Source organism: Pseudochaenichthys georgianus, chromosome 23 (assembly GCF_902827115.2).
Source record: "Pseudochaenichthys georgianus chromosome 23, fPseGeo1.2, whole genome shotgun sequence".
Taxonomy (NCBI): Eukaryota; Metazoa; Chordata; class Actinopteri; order Perciformes; family Channichthyidae; genus Pseudochaenichthys; species Pseudochaenichthys georgianus.
This window is the reverse complement of record NC_047525.1, coordinates 14,879,565-14,901,992: the sequence shown is the minus strand read 5'-3', so window position 1 is coordinate 14,901,992 and position 22,428 is coordinate 14,879,565.

The window sequence follows — 22,428 nt, the reverse complement described above, 5'->3', positions numbered from 1 at the left end:
TCGTACGACTGGGACGCTTACACATGAGGGAGTTTCAGCGCTGGGTGTCGCCCTAAAACTAAACCCCCGTGCGCCATGATGGTTACTGTGAAATGCGTAATGGCACTGCGCCACTGGCTGCACCCGACTTTTCTAGTATGAGGTGTGCCTATGGGTGCTGTCCTTTCACGGAAAGTGGTCACCACGGACGCATGTCTGACAGGTTGGGGAGGTATTTATGAAGGTCGCCCGGTGAGGGGTCTCTGGAGCAGAGACCTCCAGCGGGCGCACATAAATTACCTGGAGCTTTTAGCGGTGTTTCTCACCCTAAAACGCTTTCTGCCTTTCCTCAGGGGACATCACGTCCTCGTGAGGACAGACAATACGACCACAATATCGTATATTAACCACCAAGTTGCGTTCTCTCCAGTTGCACACACTGGCGCGCAAACTGATCCTATGGAGCGGTAGACATCTCCTCTCTCTGAGAGCGACGCACGTACCGGGAGTGATGAACCTCGGGGCAGATCTACTGTCCAGAGGTATACCACTTTATGCAGACTGAACTCTACATCCAAGGATTGTGAGCCAGCTGTGGGTGCGTTACGGCAGAGCCGCGGTGGTTCTGTTCGCATCGAAAGACAACGCTCAGTGTCAGCTGTTCTTTTTGATGTGCGATCTAAATGCACCGTTAGGCGTGGATGCACTTGCGCACGATTGGCCCCCGGGCCTTCTGTACGCGTTCCCACCCCTGGCTCTGATACCCCCAACTCTGGCCAGAGTGAGAGAGCAAGGCCACACACTTATCCTGATAGCTCCGCACTGGCCAGCTATGTACTGGCTATCGGAGATATATAAGCTGCTGTGCGGGCAGCCATGGCAGCTCCCACTACGCAGGGACATACTGTCCCAAGTGGGGGGTCGATCTTTCACCCACACCCAGAGCGCTTGGCTCTATGGGCCTGGCCCGTGAGTGGTACAATCTGAATACAGTGTGACATAAAGCTGACCCTGGCAGCTGCCAAGCGAGCCAGTGGCACTCATGCACTATCTGTACAGTCTTCATGCACTCAGTTCGCCCCAGGGAAAACAGAGTGTGGTTGAAGCCCAACCCTGCCTTTATCTTAAGGTGGTTGGTTCAGGTACCACATTTGACATTGAGGCATCCTCCCCGCCACTGTATTCCTCCGGGGAACAGCGGCCGGATTTGCCGTGTCTAGCCTGTGCTTTACGCACGTACAGGGACAGATCAAGGGTGCTTCGTCATAATGACTAACCCCTTGTGTCCTGGGCTAACCCTTATAAGGGCAAGCCTGTTACTATGCAACGGCTCTCCCACTGGTTTGTGGAAGCAATTGCTTTGGGGCCCATACGAGTCAGAGTTCGCAGGCACCCTCGGGTCCGCGAGCTCTTTCGACTCAGGGTCTGGCTGCATCCTGGGATCCTGTCCAGGATGTCTCCCATCCAAGACATTGGTGCAAGCGGGCTGGTCCTCACCGCTCACTTTTGTCCGCCTCTTAACAGGCTGGACGTTCTGCTCCCAGTGTGACTCAAGCAGTGCTGGGCACCTGGTTGAGTCAGAGCTCTACCTGTTAAGTTCTGGTTGGTTTGGTGATTTTCGAGATAAGCTCGTCTGGCAATACGGGAGCTACAATTTCCCATAGTGAGACATCGAAAGGAGTGTTATGAATGAGAACTATAGGTTACTTACGTAACCCAGTCCTCAGAGTAACATGAAGTGAGATGTCTCACCAGACGGCCCTCCTTGCTATGGTGAAGCGAGAAGAGGTGATTATTTTGAATGACGCATGCGTCGTGGCGCAAGCTACTTATAGGGGGTGAATTCCCTGACGCTGACGTCAAGATCACCAGCCAATCAGGATTGGCGTAATGAGATTGATGCTTCTGTTTGCTCCGCGATGAGGCGCATCCCATAATGAGACATCTCACTTCATGTTACTCTGAGTCCTGGGGTTACGTAAGTAACCTATAGTTTTTTTCAACTGATCCGTGTTAAAATGTCATCTTTGTGATTCCTTATTATCTATACCAATTTGATGTTTGTAGAACCCTTCATTACATGTGATTTCCTTCCATAGTCTAGTTTATTGCGCATATGTGTAAAAGATATATAGCCTGGCTGGCTCATCATAAAATCGCAATGAAAAAGGTTCATGGCCTCACTGAGGTGTGGTTGGGCCCACGTAAATTGCCCAAACACCTCCTTCACCTTAACTAGCACTAGCAAACAAATTCAAGTCAAAAAATGGAAAACATTAAATGTATCCCTAAGTCTCAAAATTGTACTTTCAAACAAATAACGTAAATGTGCAACCTAACATTTGAATGGTGAATTTAAGCTACCTCTATAGGGTATATATGATTTAAATCATGATACTAGCCAGTGCCTCCCCATCCATTAACCTTTCCGCATGTCACTGCTGTAATGGTCACACCCTAAAATGTACAAGTATCTGTGCATGTGTGACACAGGCCTGGCTGAGGCATTGCTTCTTCCTCCTGCTTTGTTGACGGAAGATAATTTAGTTTTGACAGCAGATGCCTGTCCTCTCCTGTCCCCCTATTAGAGGCAGAGAGGTATCAGGTCTGACAAGCAGTGGAATGTACTAAAGCTCCCTGAACAGAAACCATTCTCCAGCCTCTTCTCTCCATTCACCAGCCCAGCAGGCAGCATCGCGTAAAATGAGTTTGCTCGCTTTGCATTTCATCCTCCTGTTTTTTAAAACTCTGCATGAGAAGTTTTTGTCACAGCAACAAAAGGAAATAGGTAGCGATGCGATAACAAGCCCAGATGTCTCCCATTTGTGCTATCTGCAGCCGTTTAGGAGGCGCCTGTGACAAGATAGCGGGAGGAAGATGCATCATCTCAATCCAACTGCCCGAGACTCATTCAGTGTGAGAGACTGCACCAAAACAGAACACAGCGGTCACATTTATAGTGTCAGAATGCATATGAAAGTACTGAATGTTCCATAGAGCCACTAAAACTGAAATGTTTCCTACTTTTTTATGCTTGTGAGCATTATTCAACACTTTAGCCAGCTAATCCACTCTTTTACGTACTTACTTTTAACCCTTACCATCACTTTGCCAGCTGGTCTGACATTAGATAACAGTGTTTGGTTTCTGTCTGGACAAGTGTATTACAAATGCTCACACAGACAAGTAGGTATACATGCATACATGCACATGCACATACACACAATTTCCTAGCCAATCCCCTGAGACAAGCTGTTCCTATATCCTTTTCTGCCTCCTGTTAATATTTCATCAAATGACTGGAGGCCTCATGTTTTATTGAGTCAGTTACTGCCATCGGAGAGGATGCACTACATTATGCACCATCATTTATAAATGACCGCCAATCAATGTCTACCCATACACATAACACTCACTAAACAGGCTCTGCTTGTCTCTCTGCCAACGCTGATTGCTCGTAGAAATTGATATAAACACCATCGTCCCAAAACAAACTCTTTGTTCCCAACTTAGCTGGAGGAGATGAGTTACATGTGGCTTGATGAAAGTTAAAGTTAGCAGGAGCAGCTCTCACACGCTCATAATTCACAGGGGGAATTCTCTTCACACTGCTTTACTTTGCTCCTCTTAATGTGAGCCTCTGACATAAATATTTTACTTTGTTCTGTTTTTCTACCCTGCTTGGCTTGTGAAAGGCACACACTTGCTTGTGCACGCACACACCAAATCACAGACAAACTGAAAATGAACCCACATGAGGTGTGAACGATGGGCAACACCGCCAGATAGCGAAAACCTACAGAAGCATTTGGACACGTCTTGTTATCGACAGAGCAATTTACTTCTTGGCAATTGTGGCTTCAGTTAAGGCGAACTCCTGACAAAAGTCTCTTGCCTCACCCTGCCACACACAAACACAAACACACACACACACACACACACACACACACACACACCCACACAACACACACCCACACACACACACACACACCACACACACACACACACACACACACACACACACACACACACACCCACACACACACACACACACACACACACACACACACACACACACACACACACACACACACACACACACGCTTACACTTGGTGATGGCACTTTTAGTCTCCATAACTTGGACCTTGATCACTGTAATCAAACATAGGCAGCATCAGCCTGAAGCTGCCGTAATTATGGGCTGCTGGAGCCCCTGCACGAGAAGCGCACCCGCCTGCACGCCGGTAGACAATCGCACTTTCAAAAACATACACACACACTCACACACAAAGACACACATGGCTGGTGTGCGCAGTCAGCACAGACGGAGCCTCGGTAAAGGACACTAATGAGTCCAATGAGAGTGAGGGGAAAACAGCTCTGAAATCTACACCACAGTAAAACCCCAGAGACAGAGAGAGAGTAGAGGGAGGAGGGGGTGAGGGATGAAGGGTTTGGAGGGGCTTTTGAAGTAAACCGCAGAAAAAGAGAGAGAAAAGGAAAAAAAGGGGAGAAAGATAGGAGAGGAGGGATAACTGACGTTAGCGATGGTGATGGTGGTGGTGGGTGGTGTGTTGCCAGGGCCCTAGTGGAGATGTTGCCAGCTGTAACCATGGTAACAGGTTCCCATGGTGCATGTGTGGTGCAGCGGTGAGTGTCAACTAGGGGTGTGGAGTGTTAAGTGTGTGGAGGGGGAGCAGTGTAAGGTTTTTTTGTTTTGTTTAGTAAAAGTCCCACCTTTCAGCTGCCCAGCAGAGGAGGGCCTGATGTAAGCTCTGTTTTAACGACGCCACCTATAAAAAGATAGGGTCTGGTTACATAAAATATCATATCTTTACTAACATGGCCCATAAAGCTGGGATTGGCAACAGGAGGCGCACTCATTGGATCGCTGTACCAATGAGCCTGCAGCCATTCAGTGGCCTCGATGAATGAAAGCCAGTGTTGGTCCGGATCTGCAGAGGCCCCCAGCCAATGACTTGATGTTAGCATGTTTCAAGCCAATATAGAGCTGAGATGATTTCAACCCTCTGAGGTCCTGCAGTGATGTCACCATCTAGTTCAAAGTTAATGAACAACAATTGCTAATTAATTATTTTGTTGAATCAGTTACTAAAATGGGTAAACTTTCCATTATTTTAAGATTACATAAATTCAATGAATGTGTTCTATTTTATATACTTTTCTAATTTCATGAGCAGGCTGTTTCTTGACATAGTATACACATTCCTTTCTTGATTGCTTTTAAATACAAATCCTGGATCCATGTGAACTCTTAGGTTTACCAATTAGAAAATTATAATCCCTAAGATTTTCATGTTACAAAATCTTATTGTCCATATTATGATCAGCAAATAAATATATACATTTCATTGTGACTGGTGTAGTGCAGCCACATTAAGCTTTTTTTTCTTCTTGTGATGCTGAAGCCATAACCATGGATCTCTTTTTGGTTGTTTTCTTCACCTAGGATTGCAAATATAAAACAATATGTAAGGGAAACTTTGAGTTGGTTTCATTTTGGGTCTGGGTCTTTATCAAGTCTGCAGTATCAGTCATAATAGTGTTGAGCCCCCAACTAATTTAAGACATTTACATATATTGTTCTATGTTTCTATATCACAGCTGATTACCAGGTGAGTATAGTGTTATCATACCTAATAGACATGGTGGACATCACTACAAAAATGGACCCAGATTGAATAAAAATGACAGAAAATAAGGCGGTTTCTTTTCTGTCCTCCATTAGTGTGGATGTAAGAAGCTGTTATCAACTGTGACCTCCATAGTGTTGATTTCATGATAGTGTCTGTGTTTGCACATGAGAGTATGTATGACGATATGGCAGTTGGAGTTTGTTTGTTCAGTGGTCATTAAAGCAAAGCCAGGATATGCAGGAGTACTTGCCCACTGGGCCTGAGACGCACGTACAGCAGACTCCGCCACATGGAGAACAGCCAGCATGTCTGCTTCCACTTGCATTCATGACTGTTCATGGACCCAGTCCAGTTTGCTCTGTGAAGCATACAAAAAAAGCTGGTGGCAGCGTCCACCACTGGGGAAGCCAGGGGAGGAAAAACTATTTATTAGCTTCAAAATAGAGTGTCCATCATGAAGGCGTTGGGGGAGCGCTTCCTTTGTGCCAGGCAGTAGGGGATTTGTCAACAAACGAGGGCAAAGGAAAGAAGGTAAAATGTTGCTTTCAATACATTTTCCATTTAAAATGATGGCTTCAAAAGGGAAGACTTTGATTGAATGTATTAGAGCAGGAAAAAGAAGCTCCCTGTACCAAAAAACGCTTATTCTCAATGTATCACCCGATATTTAACAGTAAGAAATGAGAGCTGCTGCTATTGAAATAAAGTCATACTGTGGTAACTTGAAGAAAGTCAATATGATATTATGGGGTGGATTGGAGATATGTATTTATTTCTTTAAATCAAAGACAATGGGTTCAATACAACTTGAACAATATTGCATTGCATTGCATGCTAGAGAAATCCAATGACAACATTTTTTCATTACATTACATTTAGCTAACTCTTTTATCCAAAGCGACTTATAAGTACATGACCAGGAAGACACAACCTTGAAGAAAACAGAATCATATACACTGAACACAAATATAAATGCAACACTTTGTTTTTGCTCCCATTTTTTATGAGATTAACTCAAAGATCTAAAACATTTTCTATATACACAAAATAACCATTTCTCTCAAATATTGTTCACAAATCTGAAAAAAATCTGTGATAGTGAGCACTTCTCCTTTGCCGAGATAATCCATCCCACCTCACAGGTGTGGCATATCAAGATGCTGATTAGACAGCATGATTATTGCACAGGTGTGCCTAACGGCCCGTCCACACACAGGCATGAAAAACATCTTTCAAAGCTTCGCCCATTCACTTGAATGGGGTGACGTGAAAGATTTGTAATCTTCGCGAAACTGCATTGTGGGGAGCGGAGCATGGCTTTGCAAGCATCGTGAGCATCAAAAGTTGAGCAATGTTCAACTTTGATGCTCCCGATGCTTTCGAAGCTGGCATCAGCCAATCAAATCCTATTTATGCAAATCCTGCCAGTACAAGCGCTAGCCAATCAAACCGCGTGCAAGCTGGGAGAGCCAGACCGCAATTAATTTCCTCATATTCCAAACGAGAAATTACGGTAGCAAATCACCCGGTTCTTTACGACCAGAACTATTTACCGGGATACAAACCGGAGGAACCAGGCATGGAGGGAGGTGGCAGAGACAGTGGGTGAAACTGGTAGGTTTTCGCCTGTTTGGGGATTTTATATCCAGTTTACTTCGTTTTAACATTGCTATTGCTTTGTATGTCAGGGGCGGGAGATTCATGTGATTGGTTGTTGATCGCCTTGGGCGCGTGAAATCGCCAAGCTTCAGACACGCCCAGCATCAAGATTTTTCAACATTTTTTTCATGCCTGTGTGTGAACGGGCCATTAGCCTGGCCACAATAAAAGGCCACTCTGAAACGTGCATTTTTACTTTATTGGGGGGGTCTGAGGGGGTCCGAAAACCAGTCAGTATCTGGTGTGAGGGGTAGGGTTAGGGTTAGGGTTGTTGTGAATCGAGTGGCCTGTGTTCGTCGTCCATAACATACGCCTGCCCATACCATAACCCCACCACCACCATGGGACACTCGATTCACAACATTACCCTAACCCTACCCCTACCCCTAGCATCTTGATATGACACACCTGTGAGGTGGGATGGATTATCTCGGCAAAGGAGAAGTGCTCACTATCAGAGATTTGTTCAGATTTGTGAACAATATTTGAGAGAAATGGTTATTTTGTGTATATAGAAAATGTTTTAGATCTTTGAGTTCATCTCATGAAAAATGGGAGCAAAAAAGTGTTGCGTTTATATTTTTGTTCAGTGTAAGTACATCAGGTTTCATAGAGCCAAACATTTCAAGTGCTACTTAACTGGCTATAGATAAGCCAGTCCTTTATTAGTATATGTGCTTTGTTAGTAATTCTATCGCTCGAAGTGGAGTCGAAAGAGATGAGTTTTCAGTCCGCGCCGGAAGGTGTGTAAGCTATCTGCTGTCCTGATTTCAATGGGGAGCTCATTCCACCATTTTGGAGCCAGGATAGCAAACCCACGTGTTTTTGCTGATGGGAACTTGGGTCCCCCTCGCAGTGCGGGTGCAGCGAGTCGTTTGGCTGATGCAGAGCGTAGTGCACGTGCTGGCCTATACAGTTTAACCATGTCCTGGATGTAGGAAGGGCCAGATCCATTCGCAGCATGGTAAGCAAGTACCAGTGTCTTGAAGTGGATTCTAGCAGTTACTGGAAGCCAGTGGAGGGAGCGGAGGAGCGGCGTGGTGTGGGAGAATGTTGGAAGGTTGAAGACCAGACGAGCCGCTGCATTCTGGATGAGCTGCAGAGGTCGGGTGGCACATGCAGGTAGACCAGCCAGGAGGGAGTTGCAGTAGTCTAGGCGTGAGATGACGAGAGCCTGGACCAGAACCTGCATGGCTTTCTGAGTCAGCTGGGGACGTATCCTCCTGATGTTGTAAAGCGTGTTTCTGCAGCAACGGGTTGTAGCAGCGATGTTTGCAGTGAAGGACAGGTTGTTATCTAGGGTCACACCCAGATTCCTTGCAGTCTGAGTCGGGGAAACAACAGAGGTGCCGATGTTGATTATCAGGTCAAGAGTGGGACAACATTTCCTTAACATAAACAAATAGTCAACATTATAAAAAGATATACTAGGCTAGTTGTGATTAATGAACTAGCAAATGTACATTTTAATGAATGAAGAGAGCAAATTGCACAACTTTTAGGACATAATGATTTAAATAAGGGATATTTAAGTGCTCGTACTGTTGATCATGTTATTTACAGATGTCTCTTTCCCACTGTACGTCCATTGGAAAAGGTATTGTGTGTACCCAATGATGTGACTGACACGGAAGTTAATCACCATTAATTTGAATATGAAATAAAAAGCCTGGTTTAAATAAAAGCCTGGTTTCAGCCCCTTTACCGGCCCATTGTAACATCAGTCTGACCGCGGTTCTTTATGCCTCAACTACCAGCACCTCCTGCAGCCCTGTAGAGCCTCTGATGCAGGGCCTGATCCCTCTAAGTCTGCTGTTTACTGGGGGTCAGAACAATAGGCCACCAACTGTAGGATAACACACACAGGCAAAGGTCAGTGCAGGGGAATAGGAAGGACCCATTATGTCCAAGCTACGGGGCGCACCGCAAACACACACCGAGAACATTACCCACATTCAGCCGCAGCACAATTGGACATGTGAAGAACAAATCTGGGATGTGTGTGGGCGTTTGCAGCATGCCACAGGCGTGTTTGGAAGTGTTACAATGTGTATTTATGGACAGATGAACCACAATGTGAGAAAGAATGAGAAAGAACTGCATTTATGGCATGTAAAAGTACTGAAAAGAGCTTTCTATATTTACAGTATAATGAAATGTATTGAGTATAATGAAAGATTATGTATAAAACAAATATTGCAGGGATTAGCACTACATCCTATACCCTCTCTATAGCATCCAGGGATTTATTTCTACGATTTTGTGAGAAGACAAAACTAGAAACTCCAATTTGGAACAAATTATAGTAGGAAGCAAATCGGTCCTCACTGTTTTCGATGGCTTAAATACATTTATTTAAGCTAGCATTAGAATGAGGCATCACACCTAATTTCACAGTGAAATATTCATGAGAAGCTCCTGCATGTAGCATGTTTAATGTCAGCGGTGTGTCTTCCTACTGTAAAAGATAGATAAAAGACCGTCATACTGTACCGAAAGGGAGGGGGGTGAAATGATGTTTCCGCGAGAAAAAAAAGAAAGAGAGACAATTTGATATTATGCTTTATAATGATGTTTGCCAGGGAAAGTGGATACGCTTATTCAAGCTCCTCCATAAACACATTGTTTACTCTATAATGGCTTTAAATGTCTGCATTTCTAACAACACACAGGTGGACAAATGGTGAAAGAGATCTTCAGTTGCTATTGTCCTCGTCGGCAGATGCGCTTTTTGCCAGGATGTCATTTGGGCCGATCCATCAGAGAGCAGTAATGAGGTCTAATGTTAGAGCCCACTGTGTCCTAATGACACCTCGGCTGTCCCATCGCCCAAACCCACTCATTCCAGCCGCAGACCCTCGCTGGGCTTCGGGCAGCTGGGACTTGACACCTGACCTTTAGAGAGACAGCCCCCTTCATCACAACCCTAACCACAGCAGGGCCGACCCTGGTGTACGAACTGGAATGTGACATGCAAGATATCTCAATTTGGTCAATGGTGGAAAAGTGCTTCTGTTATTTAGATAGAGATGTAAAAGGACCATGATCATTGTATATTTATGAATGAGATGACTTCATCAATCATCGTATCCAATACTATGATGATGGCGCTATTCCCATTGTCTACAGCGTCATTAAATCACAACAACAAGTGAAAATACCTGGCATTTGTTATAGAACACAGCTTTTAATGAGGGTCATTTGGAGGGGACAATATGGCAACAACAAGAAGGGCTCTCTTTCAGAGGCTGTTTTAAAAAATATGTGTTGTTCAAGGCAAGGTTCAAGGCTTTTATTAGTCTTACGTATATAGCTAGTGTAGTTATGACGATGAAAATATTAGGTCACAGGCTCCACCAACAGTGCAACACAATACAAACAGAAAAAAATAGTGCAAGTAAATACAGAAAGAAAAATAGTAAAATAGTGATTCAGATTTAATCCCAAGCGGATGGATTCATTATTACCCTTTCACAAAGTCTCATGAAAATCCGGCAAAATATATTCTTTGTTCCTGCTGACAACCATCAAATCAAAAACATAATCAAACAGAACTACAAATAATGTTGGAATTAATCTTAGGCTGCTTTTATTATTAGGAAAAATCATGTCCTGGTTGTAATGAATATCTAAGAATGTGCATGGATGGACGTTGTTTCTATGCATGATTCTCTCATTGAGGATGAATACACAAGGACTCCAGCATTCCAGAATAAAGCGATGGGGAGATGAAAATGATACAAATATAAAACAATGGAAGGAACGGCATTTTCCCCACACTGACTGCACTGTTTGGGAACACAGACATAAGAAAGGAGAGCGGTGGAAATGTGCCGGTCTGAGGTTTAACCCAACGAGTCGTTTGGTGAATTTGTGCATTTGAGCCGAGCAAAGCAGCAGCTAGCCGAGACCTGGCACCCTGCTAAATGCAAGGCTGAGCTCATTAGGACTGGCCCAACATCACACACACACACACACACACCCACACACACACACACACCACACCAATCTGTCAGTGTTTTCACATTAAACAAGCACCAAAAAAAGCACGGGGATACGCTGCTTGGCAACCGTGTGTGGCTGGCAAAGTACATAGACATTTTGACTGGAGAGATTTAGTTTTGCCGGTATTCAACATATTTTTACCAGTCATAGTCCGGTAATTATTACACTCCAAGAAGAGTCCTACACAACAGACATGGCGTCAAAAAGGAGTAATGTATGGAAATTTTCGACAAGGTTAGTGAGTGCGGTGTAGAGGTCAAACTATGCCAAATTAACTTATATATACATGCTATACCTTGCTATACCCGCAACCTCCGTTCCAGCTGAGAGGGTCTTCTCAACAGCTGGCCTGATTGTGAATCGCCTCCACACATGAAAGCTGTAGACCTATAGCTGTCAACCTGTGATCACCAGTTCAATACATTTGACAAATTCGACTTGGTTTCTACATTTATTTGAACATGTATGTGTCATAGTCTGCTCCATCATTCACCAGTAGTTTTCCATTCACCTGTCTCACCTGTTTTCCACACCCACTCGTTAACTCACTCTCTTTCTCTTCTGCACCCATTAGCTTCTGCCAGTATTTAAACCCGCACCTGACACACACTCTTTGCCAGATTGTACTTTGCCTCTCTGTCTCTGTCTCTCCGCGTTCAAAACTAGATTGCCTACCCGGTTCCGACCCTGCCTGTCCCCGACCTGCCTGCTCTGCCTGTTTCCTGATCCTGCCTGTCCCTCGACTATCCTGCCTGGCCTGTTATCCGACCCTGCCTGTATCCACGCTGACCGCCTCGCTTACTCCCTGACCCTCTGCCTGTCCCTGACTCACCTTCTGCCCGCTGTCCTCCGGTGCGTTATACTGCCCGGTTGGTATTCCTCCGATCCAGTGGAATCTCCAATAAAGTATATTACCAATTCTCCTTGGTTTCTCGAGTGCTGCATTTGGGTTCTCCTTAAGATTGTGACAGTATGTATTTCCAAAAATTATTGAAAAAAATTGGGCAAAAAAAAAAGTAAAAAAATAATTGGGTACATTTCGGTTAACCGGTTAACCGTTTATTGGGGGGTCGAATATTCGAATATACATTTGCTTTCAAATTCCCATCCCTAGTAGATTACTAGGTGTGTGTATGTGTGTGCATGTGTGAACTACGATATCTTGTGCTTCCTATTGTTCCTATTAAAATGAGTAACATGTAAAACACCATGACAGTTGTTGGGTTAGAATAGATTGTTTGCGACCAATGGAGCATACTGTCTTTGTATACTGTTTATGTTTATGTATTACGTTAAGTATATTAAGATTCTGCTCAACAGATTTCAAATAATATGTCATTCAACCCAAGCCCAACCATAAGCAAAGTAGCATACGATACAAATGAATATTGCATAGAAACTTGAATTGAGATATACATTTAATTTCATTCACTACTAGAGCGAAAGACTGTTTTTAAATTATTCTCACACAACCTTGATGATAGGACAGTGCAGAAAGCTGCATCTTCTAAGGCAGAGATGGGCAAAATGGCGGGGGGGCCTGTAGTACTAATACCGTCCACTAGACTCCTAGTTACGTCGCAAGCTGCGTACATTATTTCGTTCAGCAGCCAAATACTGCGAAATAATCTGTGATGCGTTTGGCTGTTGTTATGCCTGCTGTGACGTTAAGTTACCGCTTGTAATTGTGCCTTTACAAGCTTAAAAGTTGTATTTATCATCTGATTTTGGCGAAACAGTTTAATATTCTAAAAACCAAGACTTTGTTTATTTGAAATCAGATGAAAACAACTGCCGTGTTATATATGATTACCAGTGGCGACTGGTCATTAGGGGCAGGTGGGGCACAGCCCCACCTAGAGTCAGCAGAAAGTATTAAAATAATGATTACAACAAAATGCAAAAATAAATTTAAAAAATATATAAAATATATTTTAAGATCATGTATAATCATCTGATTCGTCTGTACATTACTGTTTTAGTATGTGTTTTTCTAATTAGTGTCTACAGTGTGTGCCTATTGAGCTGTTTAGAGCCATGTGGGACACAACCTGATCCTGCCCCTCCCTCTGACTGTCTAAGTGAACGGTGACTGCAAAAACTACACTGCGCATGCTCAGAGTATTTTCCTATTTAATGTGTGTGGCAAAAAATAATGACCATAGGGGCATAGTGCTGCCATCCCCACCATACGTCATCTCACATAATTCAGAGCTGATTGGCTGTAAGTAGGTGTGCCGCGAAAAGTGTGGTGTGTGAAGAGGAGGAGAGAGAGCTGCAGTGAGGCGTCCTAAAACCAGGAAGTAAGCTGCGCATGGCTTCCCTCCACAAAAAAGCAACGAGATTTCTCCATAGGATTTTATAAAATAGCTCAAAATAAGATCTGTGGGAAACGTAGCTGTTAGATAATGTACGTTTGTTCAGCCGGATAATATCCACATGTCTACCCTACTTTTATCATTTTCGAAACAAAAATATATTGATTAGATTAGATTTATGATAGACTTTTGAAACTACAAGAAGATAAGGAGGACTTTTACAAAAAAGTAATAGAGATTTTTGTCCAGAAGGATTGGCAAATGGACTTAATCTTCAAGTCAAGGTAAGACTGCAATTTTATTGAAAATGGGATCTTACTAAGAGAGAACAATTCAATATGTAAATGATAAAATTACATTTTTTTGGGTATCCTTCTGTTGAACTGTCTGTTTAAAATTAATTGAAGCATCCAACACACTCTCACTCGTCCAATAGCGACGTTTGGTCAGTGTCCGTGGCGTCCAATTGTGACGCTCCTAGGCTCCTTCAGCGTCATAAAGGGACGCAAATAGCTTTCAACTGATTGCAATGTATTCCCATCTGCGTCGGGTTTTGACGCTCATGGAAGCACGGCATTCGTTTATGCCGGCTGCCCTTAAAGGCAATGTGAGCGTCCATTCCCATTGGATAACGGCGAATTGTACACCCGGAAGTAAGTATTCCTCTTACTGTCGATTGATTTTACAGTGATATCTGCACTACTCATCGACTAAAAAACACCAGATTATCCTTGTTAATTACACAACATTGATTGGTTTAAATTGTGTGCAATGCTTTTGTATTTTTCCCCTTCGATTCGGAGAAACAAATATTTTTTCTGAGTAAAGGATGGCAGAAGACACTACACTACCCAGAATCCCCAGCGTCTATGTCACATGATCTTCAAATTTCTCCCTGCAGAAAAAGAAAACATGGCCGAAATTCGTTTTATTCTTGGTAGAAAATGCCTATTTTAAAGTTAGTTTGGCCATTAAAATGCGTTTTGATGTCATTTGATGCGAGAAATATGAGTTGTTATTTCAGATTATGTGTGCAGTGGATGTACATGATCTTTAGTTTGCTAGTTATTACGAAGATTACTTCAGGAAATCGTGACATTTTCATTGTTACCAAGGTGGTTGCTAGGGACGCTGCTATCGATATTATTTCTGTTATGTTGTGTAACTGTTTAATGGTGTTATCTTTATTGCTACCCCCTTTCCAGTCAATGTATAGTGTTGGTCCACAGCCTAAACATATTAGTTTAACAAAATCCGCATCTAAAGATAGGCCTACGTTATTTCCCCCCTGTGCAATTCCAGTCTCACATCTCACAGCACATTGTCATTAACAAATACCGGAAACAGACCGAAAACATTTAAATAAAATAATAATAATACTTTATTTCCGAGTGTGCTTGCTTTTCTCTTTGAAAGTCATCACAATACGGCATTGTAATACACGGTTTCGGCTGCAATTACATATTACATATCTGCCGTAGTTCTGTATTTATAGAGCCCTGATGAGAAGACAAACATGAGGAACTGGAAACATGACGTGGATCATAAATATATCCAGCCATTAAACAACATCTTACATTTCTTTTCACACAATACGTCTCCTTGCAGTATCAATACTAATTCGGCTGACTTTTATATTTGATCCAATTGGTAGATAGGCTGTATTTACACCAAAAGGTGCACAGCTGATATAAAGGGACACCTGGTGGTTAAAGCATGTTATTGAATTTAATTATTTTTATTATTAGATATTAATACGATCCCTATAAAGTATATTCATTACTCGTTATTCTCTACTAATAGTTAATTAAAGACTGTATGTAATGACTATTTTGCACATCCCGTTCAAGATTTCATGATTTTCTAAGGTTGATTGACAGATCATATAGGCCTACACAAACTGTGGTGTAGTTCTGCACTGAATGAAAAACTTGGGTTGCAGGTTCCTCAATAGTGCATTACAAGACATCTATCAATATGTGTGCATACCTCCAGCAATGTTAAACTATGTTGAAGCACTTATTTTAACTGATATTATACATAATGTATTAGACTCTTATAAGATGTATGTAGATATTTCATCTCCGGCCTTGTCAGGTATTGAACAATCAATAAATAAAGAACACAGAATTGTTGAATATAAAAACACAGAATTTATGTGATTATACTAAATGATTTTCAAATAAACACAATTGCATCTTTAACTGTTACACATGCTGATGTAACGCAAATGTTCCAACTTGGGATCAATAAAGTATATCTTATCTTAAGCTGATCGATGGCTACTGCCATATTTGCAAAATGTGCCTCTGAACCTTGACAAGTGCATGTTTCAGGCTTATCAATTAATGTAATGTAATGTAATGTTATCACAGGGGTCACACACATAAGACCAGCTGTTAAATAAAGATCTTCTGACCTTAGCTGGCATGGTGTATATATATTAATACTGCCCATTATGGGCACAAGCAATTTTCACCCATTTATTAATTATATGTTTTAAATGTGAGTGTTTCCTGTCCCCTAAACCTCCAGGGATGTACACAGTTATACTGGCAACTTCTTATTATGGGAAATACGAAAACGTGTTTTAAAACTACAACTTCCCAGTAGAGACGTGCCATAGAGAAACATGTTGCGAAACAGAATAGCCAGGCATGTGTAGTTCTGGGGACGGGGTGGGGGAGGGGGGACGCGGGGGTGGACCGTTCAAATCCAGTTTTGGACAGTCGCCGTGGTTCCATCCCATTTCAAGTGCTGTTCGAGGCTCGGTAACCCTCGGAGCACACTCTCCAATCACAGAGCTTGAGGACTATCACGGGTTTGTCAAACAGAGCACATGGTGTAGTCCAAACGATAGCTGGGGATTCTGTGTAGTGTAGTGTCTTCTGCCATCCTTTACTCCTGGGAATGGACGCTCACATTACCTTTAAGGGCAGCCGACATAAACGAATGCCGTGCTTCCATGAGCGTCAAATCCCGACGCAGATGGGAATACATTGCAATCAGTTGAAAGCTATTTGCGTCCCTTTATGACGCTGAAGGAGCCTAGGAGCGTCACAATTGGACGCCACGGACACTGACCAAACGTCGTTATTGGACGCTTAGGGAGTGAGAGTGTGTTGAAGCATCAGACAAAAAAAAGCTTTTGAAAATAATATTATATTTTGATTTAATATATTTGTAAACCTGAAGAGTCAGTGCCAGTGCCTCACCAGCCATGAACCTCTCTGCAGAAGCTGCAGACATCTGAGTTTTTTGTGCCCCACCACTTTTGTACATATAGAAACGCCACTTGATGATTACAATACGTTTTTCATTCATAATTTCAGCGAGAGCGGCGCTGAGGAACAGCAGAGTGCGGGTTGACAGGTGTCTGTGTTGACATTCCCCTTATTGTGCGTCAGCAGAGACTGGCTACAAGTGTCTTAGGTTCAAGTTACACAACTAATGTCTGGGTTAGTGTTCATGACTTCATGTTTATGTCATCTTAATGGTTAATCTCAATGCACACACATTTTCAGTGCTTTCCAATAGTTTAAAATAGTTGTATTCCACTGTTAAATAACCTGTTCAATACAAACATGCCACATGTAAACATCAAATAACATTTCTGTGAACTGATATTTGTTTAGTGAGCTTATTAGAGGATGTTCCCTGAAAGATTGTAAATTGTCAATGAAGATGTCAGACTTAGTATATTTATTAATAATTACATACAATACATGGAATTTGTGTGTGTGTTGTGAATTTGCGGCCCCCTGGTGGCCAGTACATACATTATGTGGCCCCCACCACCATCCAAGTTGCCCATCCCTGTTCTAATAGGTCCAGTACTGGCCATTCAGTGCTCTTCCCTTTGAAGGATAATACAATAAAAAACATGGCTCCATTTAGCTCTCTTATCTTATAAGACCTGTTTATTACAGCTGGCAATCCGTCATTCAGAGCCACATGGTGAAATGTGGTATCTCCTCCATAGCCAATTCATTCAAGGTGTCGCATATTGACTTCTAAGGACTCAGTACCGCCCACATAAGCACATCATTTTCCTCTTGGGAGCCCGAGCTTCTTTAGCTGGACAGGCCAGCCCAGGACCGTCCCCTCTATCATGAAACTGTCAGAGCCTGCAGTCACAACACCAACTGATAATGTATTCCTCCTAATCCGACACCAATAATCCAACCGAGCTGCTGTTTAGCTCAGCGCCTGACCAATTCAAGTCAATAAATAAATAAAATATCACTAAGGTCCTTGCCTTACCTGACCCTTAATGCAGGGACGTTTGTAATACTCCGATGAAAATGACTATTACGTAAAAAAACAAATATGATATAAGAAATATCAAGTTCTCATTCATAAACTTCGTTCGATGTCTCACTATGGGATGCCGCTCATCGTGGAGCAAACAGAAGCATCAATCTCATTACGCCAATCCAGTCCTTAGGGCAGCAGAGCGGAAACGGTGGAAATCCAAACACCGCGATGACCTCCTAACCTATCAGGCTCTCCTCTCCTCTTTCTCTGCTTCGATCTCTCAGGCAAAAGCACTTTCTTTCAAGATAAGATCCAATCTTCCTATTCCAATCCTAAAAAACTATTTTCCATCTTCTCCACCCTATTGGACCCTCCCAAAGCCCCTCCCCCCTCCTCACTTCTGTCAAGCGACTTTGTTAACCACTTTGAAAAAAAGGTTGATGATATTCGCTCTCCTTTTTCTGACTCACCTTTACTCACCGCTGGGTCACCAGACCCTCCTTTCACCCGCACACTGACCTCCTTTTCCCCTCTCTCTCCAAGTGAGGTTCTTACCCTCATTACCTCTGCCCGCCCTACCACCTGTCCTCTGGACCCTATCCCTTCAAACCTCCTTCAGACTATCGCTCCTGATATTCTACCGTTTCTCACCCATTTCATCAACACTTCTCTAACTTCTGGTCACTTTCCAAACAGTCTCAAGGAGGCAAGAGTAAACCCTCTCCTAAAGAAAGCCACTCTCGACCCGTCTGAAGTTATAAACTACAGGCCTGTCTCTCTCCTCCCGTTCCTGTCTAAAACACTTGAACGCGGTGTCTTTAAACAACTCTCCTGTTATCTCCATCAGAACAACCTTCTGGATCCGCACCAGTCTGGTTTCAAGGCAGGTCACTCCACAGAAACTGCCCTCATTGCTGTCACTGAGGAACTGCACACTGCTAAAGCAGCCTCCCTCTCCTCTGTCATCATCCTGTTGGACCTGTCTGCTGCATTCGACACAGTGAACCATCAGATCCTCCTTCGCTGCTACAACCCGTTGCTGCAGATACACGCTTTACAACATCAGGAAGATACGTCCCCAGCTGACCCAGAAAGCGACGCAGGTTCTGGTCCAGGCTCTCGTCACCTCACGCCTAGACTACTGCAACTCCCTCCTGGCTGGTCTACCTGCATGTGCCATCCGACCTCTGCAGCTCATTCAGAATGCAGCGGCTCGTCTGGTCTTCAACCTTCCTAAATGTTCCCACACCACGCCGCTCCTCCGCTCCCTCCACTGGCTTCCGGTAACTGCTAGAATCCACTTCAAGACAATGGTACTTGCGTACCATGCTGCGAATGGATCTGGCCCTTCCTACATCCAGGACATGGTTAAACTGTACACCCCAGCGCGTGCTCTACGCTCTGCATCAGCCAAACGACTTGCGGCACCCTCGCTGCGAGGGGGACCCAAGTTCCCATCAGCAAAAACACGTGGGTTTGCTATCCTGGCTCCAAAATGGTGGAATGAGCTCCCCATTGACATCAGGATGGCAGAAAGCTTACACACCTTCCGGCGCAGACTGAAAACTCATCTCTTTCGACTCCACCTCGAGCGATAGAATTACTAACAAAGAACTGCTAACAGAGCACTTATATACTAATAAAGGACTGGCTTATCTATAGCCAGTTGAGTAGCACTTGAAATACTTGGCTCTATGAAACCTGATGTACTTATAGGATTCTGTTTTCTTCAAGGTTGTGTCTTCCTGGTCGAATGTACTTATTGTAAGTCAGCTAAATGCAATGTAATGTAATGTAATGTAATCCTGATTGGCTGGTGATCTTGACGTCAGCGTCAGGGAATTCACCCCCTATAAGTAGCTTGCGCCACGACGCATGCGTCATTCAAACACCTCTTCTCGCTTCAGAGCACATCTCTGCAGTAGCCGGACAAGCTCCACAGACTAGGGGTGTAACGGTTCACAGAAGTCACGGTTCGGTTCGTACCTCGGTTTGGAGGTCACGGTTCGGTACGGTTCGGTACAACAACAAAAAAGCAAAAAAAAGTCCCAAATGCATAATTCCAGGTTTGTTGTTATTTATGTTTGAACAGTAGTGCAAGTTTCAGTTTAAAAATAAAGAACTCTGACATTTTGAATAATTAACTGTATTAAACAGTTAAAAACAAACCATACACAGTACACTCAGATGGCCATATTATCTATAATGGCTGATGTCAAACAAAAAGGTTTCATCAAGCTGTAAAACTAAAAAGGATGTCTTGTAATCATAAATAATAAGAAAGTGTTTCAAGAGCGCAAAGTCGTTGAAAAACATATGCCAAAATCTTCCGTTATTTATTTTTGGTCTCTCGGCTCTCATGTCTATTGGCTTCTTAAAAATAGCGGGAATCAGCTGTTGAATAGCTGTTGTCTTTTGCTGGGCTCTGGTGATTGGCAAATCTGGGTGACGAAATGTTCCCACACAGCTGATTTAAAAGAAGCAGATGGGTTCTAGCTCCTGTGTGTTATCTGAACTCACCATACTAACTTTTCTTCTTCTTGTATTTTGTTCGTTTTGTTGTTGTGTTTCTTCTTGTTCTTCATTTGTTGTTTAAGGGCGGCTGGCAAACAGCTTTTAGGCGCAATACCGCCCCCTGGATTATATATAGTGTAGTGCATACTGCCCTGAATTACTTTTTTCCCAGTCGTAAAAAAAAGGCGTATTCGCCGTGTGACTGCATGTGCCGAACCGTGACGTCCGAACCGTGACTGTACGGGACGAATACGGATACCGTTACACCCCTACCACAGACTGAACCCAAATCCAAAACATTTCGGTCGACGGGCGCTCGCCGGCTACTCCGTCTGCTTCGCAAAAAGACGGTAATACTAATACAGTTAGTATTACAATCGACCTCACCGTTTCTTTCCCCGGAAAGTAAGGTAAGGTTTTGATTTTTCTCAAGCTAGCTACGCACCTGTTGCTAGCTAGCTTCCCCTTACTACCGACACCACGATAGCGAGGACGCTTTTCTTTTTCTCTCTCACGGAGGAGAAAAGGATTAGAAGTATATTGACACACCAGTCAATATTCTTTGAGAACAAAGGACCCACACCGTCCCTTTTTCTCCGGATTAAGGACGGGTTGGTAACACTTTTCTCTCAACGACGTACCTGTTACGAGCGGGTCCTCTCCACGCCACGAGGCGAACAAGATGGACCCCCTCACACCAGAGGAGTCAGGGACTCGGAGGCTCGGTCATGCGGCTGCAGGTGCGGGTTGAAGATAGCAGGCACAGACTCACACCAGGTCTGCTCGTCCTGCCTCGGGCTGGAACACGCCCAGGAGGCTATCGACAACCCCGGCTCGTGCAGGCATTGTGCCCGTTTCACCCGAAAGAGCCTCCACCGACGGCTAGCACACCAAGCTAGCTTGTTGGAACAGGACTCCCTCATGTCCACTGATTCACCGTTTGGCAATCAAGACACGGGGGCGTCCGCCGGAGAGACTGATCCCCTCACTGTGTCGGTCTGGGGCTCACTAACAGCGGCAGCTGCGGAACCGGGATCCCACACCGTGTCAGGCCGGGACCCGGTGGCGGCAAGAGACGCGGAAACGGAGCCCCACGCCTCACCAGGTGGGAGCTCCCGGCGAGACCTCACCATGGTCTCGCCCGCGGAGGATGTCCTGGAATTAGACTACATGGAGGACGAAGAGGACACCTCTGAGTCCCTCCTGTCTGATTCAGATGAGCAAGAAGAAGATATCTTCATGTCATCGGCTCAAACGGCAAAGCCGGGAGCGATGGCTGCTCTCCCGGGCGATAGCACACCAGCTTCGCCGTGTCTGAGCATGGACCTGCAGGCCGTGTGTCAGCGCGCTGCGTCCAGGCTAGACATCCCGCGGCCCGAAATGGCCAAGGAGACCGCCAGGTCCCGTTACGAAGGGAAACATTCTCCCCAAGCAACGAGGACAAGGAGGCAACTCCTAAATGTGTTCCCGCCGCCTCGAGAGATGCCTCAACACCATCTTCAAGTCCGCATAAACACATGTCACACACTTATTGATTTTTCTGTCATAAAACATTTTCCGCTGACGCATCCAGGCTTCGAGCCAAGGGCGCAGCTCGAAAAAATGAAAAGAAAAACAATAAAAACAATAAACAGTCCGTCAACTGTTCTCCTTCTGAGAGCAGCTACGGCCTCTCACAAAGGGCGGACAATTGACGGGTCTGTGAAGGCACCACCGTCACGCGCATGCGCAGTGCCGGATGGGGTCGTGAAGGCACCACCGTCACACGCATGCGCAGTGCCGGCTGGGGCTGAAAAGGCACCACCGTCACGCGCATGCGCAGTGCCGGCTGGGGTCGTGAAGGCACCACCGTCACGCGCATGCGCAGTGCCGGCTGAAGCTGTAAAGGCACCACCGTCACGCGCATGCGCAGTGCCGGCTGGGGTTGTGAAGGCACCACCGTCATGCGCATGCGCAGTGTCGGTGGGGATTGTCGAAAAGGGGCACCACTGTGTTCAGACACTAGAGGGCCCCATAACACAACAAATAGAGACTCAGA